The sequence below is a fragment of the Pristiophorus japonicus genome, chromosome 7, assembly GCF_044704955.1.
Source record: "Pristiophorus japonicus isolate sPriJap1 chromosome 7, sPriJap1.hap1, whole genome shotgun sequence".
NCBI classification, from domain to species: domain Eukaryota; kingdom Metazoa; phylum Chordata; class Chondrichthyes; family Pristiophoridae; genus Pristiophorus; species Pristiophorus japonicus.
In genome coordinates, this window is record NC_091983.1 from 16,866,802 (window position 1) to 16,874,877 (window position 8,076).

Consider the following 8,076-nt stretch of genomic DNA (forward strand, 5'->3'; position numbering starts at 1 on the left):
CCGGTCTCCTTTAAGCTAGCCTTCTAATCCGATTGGCCGCTCAGTGTCACGTGTCGCTCCTCCAACACTGCCCCTCGTGGTCTGGCCGCGGCCATTTTGATTGCAGGTTCTTCTACTCGTGGTGCGGCCACCATCTTCTGGCTCTCCTTCAGGTAGGCTGTGGTGGTCTTTTCTTCCACAGGTTGAGCCCTGGATGTCGGGAATCCACTTCTTTCGACGGTGTTCACGTCTTGGAGTCCTGCCCCGGCCCGGAAAGTGGAGTTTGGATTTTCGGCCCTGGAGATTTCGCCGCGGTGTTGTGGAGTCGTCGCCGCGCAGTTGAGCTGGACAGTGGGACCTCTAGATGTAGCGATGGATCCATGTTCAATGTCGATTGCTAGAGCCCGGAGGCCATCGCCACTTCGACTGATTTGGACCGGGTTTATACAATTCCTTCCCAGCAGCGTGGGACCGTCGCCGGCTACGATCCACAGAGGGAGTTTGTTCAACACGTCGCCCTGGGAGACCTGGACGTCCACGCTGCCAACGACCGGGATTTTACCTTTGTTGTAGGTGAGCAGCAGCGCGTGGACAGGAGACAGTTTTGGACGATTGGCGGGATTCATCCACATTTTTTCAAAGGTCGTTTGGCTCATCACAGACTGGCTCGCCCCTGTGTCGATCTCCATGGAAACTGGGACCTGGTCGATGTCTACTTCCATCGTCCATGGAGAACTTTCAGTGGAGCAGGTAAAGATTCCATACTCTTCTTCCAGGGGTTGAACAGCTTCACCTTCAAGTGTGTCAGAACCCCGGTGATCAGCCAACTCATCAGAGACACGGTGAGTAAAGCTTTTTCTGCACATTCTTTGAAGATGCCCTTTCTCTTGCAGCCTTTGCATGTATAGTCTTTGTAGCGGCACTGGTGGGCCCTGTGGTTTACTCCACAGCGCCAGCACGGGGCCATCCGGTTTGCCCCAAGTGACGGACTCAGGGTTGCTGGACTCGGGGCAGCCTTCCTGCCTTTCGAAGTATCCATGCGGTGCACTGCGCTCGCCGGTTTAGAGTCCTGGGTCAGTATTCGCCTGGAGTCGCTGGCCGAAACCATGTAGGTCTTGCTTGCTTGAATTGCTTTCTGCAGGGTGACCGTGATGTTGGCAGAGAGCAACTTGTGCAGGGGGCCCTCGTGGCCGATTCCAATGACGAATATGTCCCTTGGTGCTTCATTAAGGTGGTCTCCAAACTCACACAGTGCAGCTAGTCTTCTTAGGTGTGCAGCATACTTGGCAATTTCTTGGCCCTCAGGTCGCCGGTAAGTGTAGAACCGGTGTCTGGCTGTGAGGATGCTTTCTTTCGGGTTTAGTTGTTCCTGTATTAGTGTTACAAGTTCCTCATAGCTCTTGGTGGTTGTCGTTGCTAGGGCTAGCAAGTCCCTGACGAGACAATGGATGTTGGGCCCACAACTGCTGAGCAGGATGGCCCTGCGTTTGTTCGGTAATGTAGCTGGTGTGACCCCGTCCTAGTCGTTGGCTATAAATAAATGTTCCAATCTTTCTACAAAAGTGTCCCAATCTTCCCCCTCTGTAAATTGCTGAAGGTTGCTGAGATTAGGCATGCTGAGCGTGTAGTCCGTGACCTCGTATCCTCGTCGCCAGTTGTGGTGTATGTAGGCACCTTTAGTAATGACTCCACGAGGTAGGATATGATACTTAAACTGTGTAGGCCTGTAGTCCTTTATTTGCAGCTCCTTGAGTGAGGACACCAAGCTGTGAGCTCCTTTTTATACTGGGTTACCTGTGCAGGTAACCCTTAGGTCTCCAGCAGCAGCACCCTCTGGTGTACAGGTAAGGTATGTACAGCGTAAGGGTACATTCAGTGTCACATAACAGTGTTCCAGACTTCACACAACAAACAAGCATGCATATATAACAGCCACCCCAAAGGTGATGATATTTGGCTCCTCGAGCCTGCTCTGCCATTTAATAAGATCATCTTCTGTTGCAGAAGTGGACTTCTACTGCAAGATAGGCCTGGTCAGGTTTGTGCAGTCAGCAGTCAGGAATCAGGATGATATCAGTGCTGCTAAGTTGAGGGCCAGGTAAAAAAGCTATAAGTCGACATGCAAAGATTCACACAAGTCCAAAATAAACAAAATCTAATCTAATGTTAAGAACATAAGCTCACTATAAATATTTGTATTGGCTAGCAATTTATCCTGTCGTTTTTCTTAAATAAGTCTCACTGTTTCCAGTGGTCTGATTGTGATCAAATCTGCGGCCTTGCAACAATGGTATTGCTTGTCTTCACTCTCTCTCTGCTACCTCAGTGTTAGAAAACTATGGGCTCAATTTTCCCCAGTGATTTGCGCCGGCTTTTTTGGTGTAAGTTAAAAAATTAAAGTTTCCCCAAGGAATGTGCATCAGCGTAACTCAGTTAGTTATGATTTTTTTAGGTTAGATTTTTTTGTGTCATAGGGGGTGTAACCTGATGTCTGCACCAGTTTTTGTCAATTATGGAAGTTTGACCCCCCAAAATTTCTGCTAGGTGGGCGCCTGTGGCCAATCCCGAAAAACCTGCTGGTGAGGTAAGTAAAAGTAGTGCGTATTGAAAAATGGCCGCATTGTTTTCAGCCAGCGAAGTTTTGGAGGGAGTCATGAAAACTTAAATATGCATAATAAAGATTATTTTTTACCTTATAAAGCAGTCAATGGAAGTTTGATGGAACTCTGTAAGTTTTCATACTTTTTTCAACTGACACACCACCACCTAGTCTGCAAACAGGGCTGGAGGGTCAGAGCACTGGCCGGCAGAATCGGTCCCGCGCCCGGACTCAGGGGCTCAGGGCTTGGCTGCAAAAGAGGCCCGGGGGGGTGGGGGGCGGGGGGAGGGAGGAAGGTGGGAGGCTGTGGAAGGCGATCGAAAGACATCACAAGACTGCACTATGCATCAAATGTAGCCACCCATGTGTGGGGTGGGCGTGTTGGGTAGGAGAGATCGCTGTGTGTGGAGGGGGGGGGGAGAGAGATCGCTGTGTGTGGGGGGGGGGGAGAGAGCGCTGTGTGTGGGGGGGGAGAGATCGCTGTGTGGGGGCGGGAGGTGAGATCACTGTGTGTGTGGGGGGGAGAGATTGCTGTGTGTGGGGGGGGGGGAGAGATCGTTGTGTGTGGGGGCCGGGGGGAGAGATCGCTGTGTGTGGGGGGGGGGGAGAGATCGCTGTGTGTGGGGGGGTGGAGAGATCGCTGTGTGTGGGGGCCGGGGGGAGAGATCGCTGTGTGTGGGGGGGGAGAGATCGCTGTGTGGGGGCGGGGGGAGAGATCACTGTGTGTGTGGGGGGGAGAGATTGCTGTGTGTGGGGGGGGGGAGATCGCTGTGTGTGTGGAGGGGATATATCACTGTGTGTGTGGGGGGGAGAGATTACTGTGTGTGGGGGGGAGAGATCGTTGTGTGTGTGGGGTGGAGAGATCGCTGTGTGTGGGGGGGGAGAGATCGCTGTGTGTGGGGGGGTGGAGAGATCGCTGTGTGTGGGGGGGGGAGAGATCGCTGTGTGTGGGGGGGTGGAGAGATCGCTGTGTGTGGGGGGGGGAGAGATCGCTGTGTGTGGGGGGGTGGAGAGATCGCTGTGTGTGGGGGGGAGGGGAGAGATCGCTGTGTGTGGGGGCCGGGGGGAGAGATCGCTGTGTGTGGGGGGGGAGAGATCGCTGTGTGTGTGGAGGGGATATATCACTGTGTGTGTGGGAGGGAGAAATAGCTGTGTGTGGGAAGGGAGAGATCACTGTGTGTGTGGGAGGGGAGAGATCGCTGTGCGGGAGGGAAGAGATCACTGTGTGTGTGGGGGATAGAGATCGCTGTATGTGGGGGGGGAGAGATCGCTGTGCGGGGGAGGGGGAGAGATCGTTGTGTGTGGGGGGGGAGAGATCGTTGTGCGGTGGGGGGGAAGAGATCGTTGTGTGTGGGGGGAGAGATCGCTCTGTGTGGGGGGGCGGAGAGATCGCTGTGTGTGGGGGGGGAGAGATCACTGTGTGTGGGGGGGAGAGATCGCTGTGTGTGTGGGGGGGGAGAGATCGCTGTGTGTGGGGGGGAGAGATCGCTGTGTGTGGGGGGGGAAAGATCACTCTGTGTGGAGGGGGGGAGAGATCGCTTTGTGTGGAGGGGGGGAGAGATCGCTTTGTGTGGGGGCCGGGGGGAGAGATCGCTCTGTGTGGGGGGGCGGAGAGATCGCTGTGTGTGGGGGGGAGAGATCACTGTGTGTGGGGGGGAGAGATCGCTGTGTGTGTGGGGGGGGAGAGATCGCTGTGTGTGGGGGGGGAGAGATCGCTGTGTGTGGGGGGGAGAGATCGCTGTGTGTGGGGGGGGGAAAGATCACTCTGTGTGGAGGGGGGGAGAGATCGCTTTGTGTGGAGGGGGGGAGAGATCGCTTTGTGTGGAGGGGGGGAGAGATTGCTGTGTGTGGGGGGGAGAGATCGCTGTGTGTGGGGGGGGAAAGATCGCTGTGTGTGGGGGGGAGAGATCGCTGTGTGTGGGGGGGGAGAGATCGCTGTGTGTGGGGGGGGGAGAGATCGCTGTGTGTGGGGGGGGAGAGATCGCTGTGCGGGGGGGGAGAGATCGCTTTGTGTGGGGGGGGGAGAGATCGCTGTGTGTGGGAGGGGGAGAGATCACTCTGTGTGGAGGGGGGGAGAGATCGCTTTGTGTGGAGGGGGGGAGAGATCGCTTTGTGAGGAGGAGGGGAGAGATTGCTGTGTGTGGGGGGGGAGAGATCACTCTGTGTGGGGGGGGGAGAGATCGCTTTGTGTGGAGGGGGGGAGAGATCGCTTTGTGTGGAGGGGGGGAGAGATCGCTTTGTGTGGAGGGGGGGAGAGATTGCTGTGTGTGGGGGGTGGAGAGATCACTCTGTGTGGGGGGGGAGAGATCGCTTTGTGTGGAGGGGGGGAGAGATCGCTGTGTGTGGGGGGTGGAGAGATCACTCTGTGTGGGGGGGGAGAGATCGCTTTGTGTGGAGGGGGGGAGAGATCGCTTTGTGTGGGGGGGGGGAGAGATCGCTGTGTGTGGTGGGGGGGGGGAGATTGCTGTGTGTGGTGGGGGGGGGGAGAGAGATCGCTGTATGTGGGGGGGAAGAGGTCGCTTTGTGTGGGGGGGAAGAGGTCGCTTTGTGTGGAGGGGGGGGAGAGATCGCTTTGTGTGGGGGGGGGAGAGATCGCTTTGTGTATGGCGGGGGAGAGATCGTTGTGTATGGGGGGGGGAGAGATCGCTGTATGTGGGGGGGGAGAGATCGCTGTGTGTCGGGGGGGGAGAGATCGCTTTGTGTGGGGGCGGGGGAGAGATCGCTGTGCGGGGGGGGAAGAGATCGCTGTGTGTGGGGGGGGGAGAGATCGTTGTGTGTGGGGGAGGGAGAGATCGCTTTGTGTGGGGGGGGGAGAGATCGTTGTGTGTGGGGGGGGGAGAGATCGCTGTGTGTGGGGGGGGAGAGATCGCTTTGTGTGGGGGCGGGGGAGAGATCGCTGTGCGGGGCGGGAGAGATCGCTGTGTGTGGGGGGGGGAGAGATCGCTGTGTGTGGGGGGGGGAGAGATCGCTTTGTATGGGGGCGGGGGAGAGATCGCTGTGCGGGGGTGGGGGGGATGAGATCGCTTTGTGAGGAGGGGGGGGAGAGATCGCTTTGTGTGGGGGGGGGAGAGATCACTCTGTGTATGGGGGGGGAGAGATCGTTGTGTGTGGGGGGGGGGAGAGATCGCTGTATGTGGGGGGGGAGAGATCGCTGTGTGGGGGGGGGGAAGAGATCGCTGTATGTAGGGGGGAGAGATCGCTGTGTGTGGGGGGGGGGAGAGATCGCTTTGTGTGGGGGCGGGGGAGCGATCGCTGTGCGGGGGGGGGGAGAGATCGCTTTGTGTGGGGGCGGGGGAGAGATCGCTGTGTGTGTGGGGGGGAGAGATTGCTGTGTGTGGGGGGGGGAGAGATCGTTGTGTGTGTGGTGGGGAGAGATCGCTGTGTGTGGGGGGGTGGAGAGATCGTTGTGTGTGGGGGGGAGGGGAGAGATCGCTGTGTGTGGGGGGGGGAGATCGCTGTGTGTGGGGGGGTGGAGAGATCGCTGTGTGTGGGGGGGAGGGGAGAGATCGCTGTGTGTGGGGGGGGGAGAGATCACTCTGTGTGGAGGGGGGGAGAGATCGCTTTGTGTGGAGGGGGGGAGAGATCGCTTTGTGTGGGGGCCGGGGGGAGAGATCGCTCTGTGTGGGGGGGCGGAGAGATCGCTGTGTGTGGAGGGGGGGAGAGATCGCTTTGTGTGGAGGGGGGGAGAGATTGCTGTGTGTGGGGGGGAGAGATCGCTGTGCGGGGGGGGGAAAGATCACTCTGTGTGGAGGGGGGGAGAGATCGCTTTGTGTGGAGGGGGGGAGAGATCGCTTTGTGTGGAGGGGGGGAGAGATTGCTGTGTGTGGGGGGGAGAGATCGCTGTGTGTGGGGGGGGAAAGATCGCTGTGTGTGGGGGGGAGAGATCGCTGTGTGTGGGGGGGGAGAGATCGCTGTGTGTGGGGGGGGGAGAGATCGCTGTGTGTGGGGGGGGAGAGATCGCTGTGCGGGGGGGGAGAGATCGCTTTGTGTGGGGGGGGGAGAGATCGCTGTGTGTGGGAGGGGGAGAGATCACTCTGTGTGGAGGGGGGGAGAGATCGCTTTGTGTGGAGGGGGGGAGAGATCGCTTTGTGAGGAGGAGGGGAGAGATTGCTGTGTGTGGGGGGGGAGAGATCACTCTGTGTGGGGGGGGGAGAGATCGCTTTGTGTGGAGGGGGGGAGAGATCGCTTTGTGTGGAGGGGGGGAGAGATCGCTTTGTGTGGAGGGGGGGAGAGATTGCTGTGTGTGGGGGGTGGAGAGATCACTCTGTGTGGGGGGGGAGAGATCGCTTTGTGTGGAGGGGGGGAGAGATCGCTGTGTGTGGGGGGTGGAGAGATCACTCTGTGTGGGGGGGGAGAGATCGCTTTGTGTGGAGGGGGGGAGAGATCGCTTTGTGTGGGGGGGGGGAGAGATCGCTGTGTGTGGTGGGGGGGGGGAGATTGCTGTGTGTGGTGGGGGGGGGGAGAGAGATCGCTGTATGTGGGGGGGAAGAGGTCGCTTTGTGTGGGGGGGAAGAGGTCGCTTTGTGTGGAGGGGGGGGAGAGATCGCTTTGTGTGGGGGGGGGAGAGATCGCTTTGTGTATGGCGGGGGAGAGATCGTTGTGTATGGGGGGGGGAGAGATCGCTGTATGTGGGGGGGGAGAGATCGCTGTGTGTCGGGGGGGGAGAGATCGCTTTGTGTGGGGGCGGGGGAGAGATCGCTGTGCGGGGGGGGGAAGAGATCGCTGTGTGTGGGGGGGGGAGAGATCGTTGTGTGTGGGGGAGGGAGAGATCGCTTTGTGTGGGGGGGGGAGAGATCGTTGTGTGTGGGGGGGGGAGAGATCGCTGTGTGTGGGGGGGGAGAGATCGCTTTGTGTGGGGGCGGGGGAGAGATCGCTGTGCGGGGCGGGAGAGATCGCTGTGTGTGGGGGGGGGAGAGATCGCTGTGTGTGGGGGGGGGAGAGATCGCTTTGTATGGGGGCGGGGGAGAGATCGCTGTGCGGGGGTGGGGGGGATGAGATCGCTTTGTGAGGAGGGGGGGAGAGATCGCTTTGTGTGGGGGGGGGAGAGATCACTCTGTGTATGGGGGGGGAGAGATCGTTGTGTGTGGGGGGGGGGAGAGATCGCTGTATGTGGGGGGGGAGAGATCGCTGTGTGGGGGGGGGGAAGAGATCGCTGTATGTAGGGGGGAGAGATCGCTGTGTGTGGGGGGGGGGAGAGATCGCTTTGTGTGGGGGCGGGGAGAGATCGCTGTGCGGGGGGGGGGAAGAGATCGCTGTGTGTGGGGGAGGGAGAGATCGCTGTATGTAGGGGGGAGAGATCGCTGTGTGTGGGGGGGGGGAGAGATCGCTTTGTGTGGGGGCGGGGGAGCGATCGCTGTGCGGGGGGGGGGAGAGATCGCTTTGTGTGGGGGCGGGGGAGAGATCGCTGTGCGGGGGGGGAAAGAGATCGCTGTGTGTGGGGGAGGGAGAGATCACTGTGTGTGTGGGGGGGAGAGATTGCTGTGTGTGGGGGGGGGAGA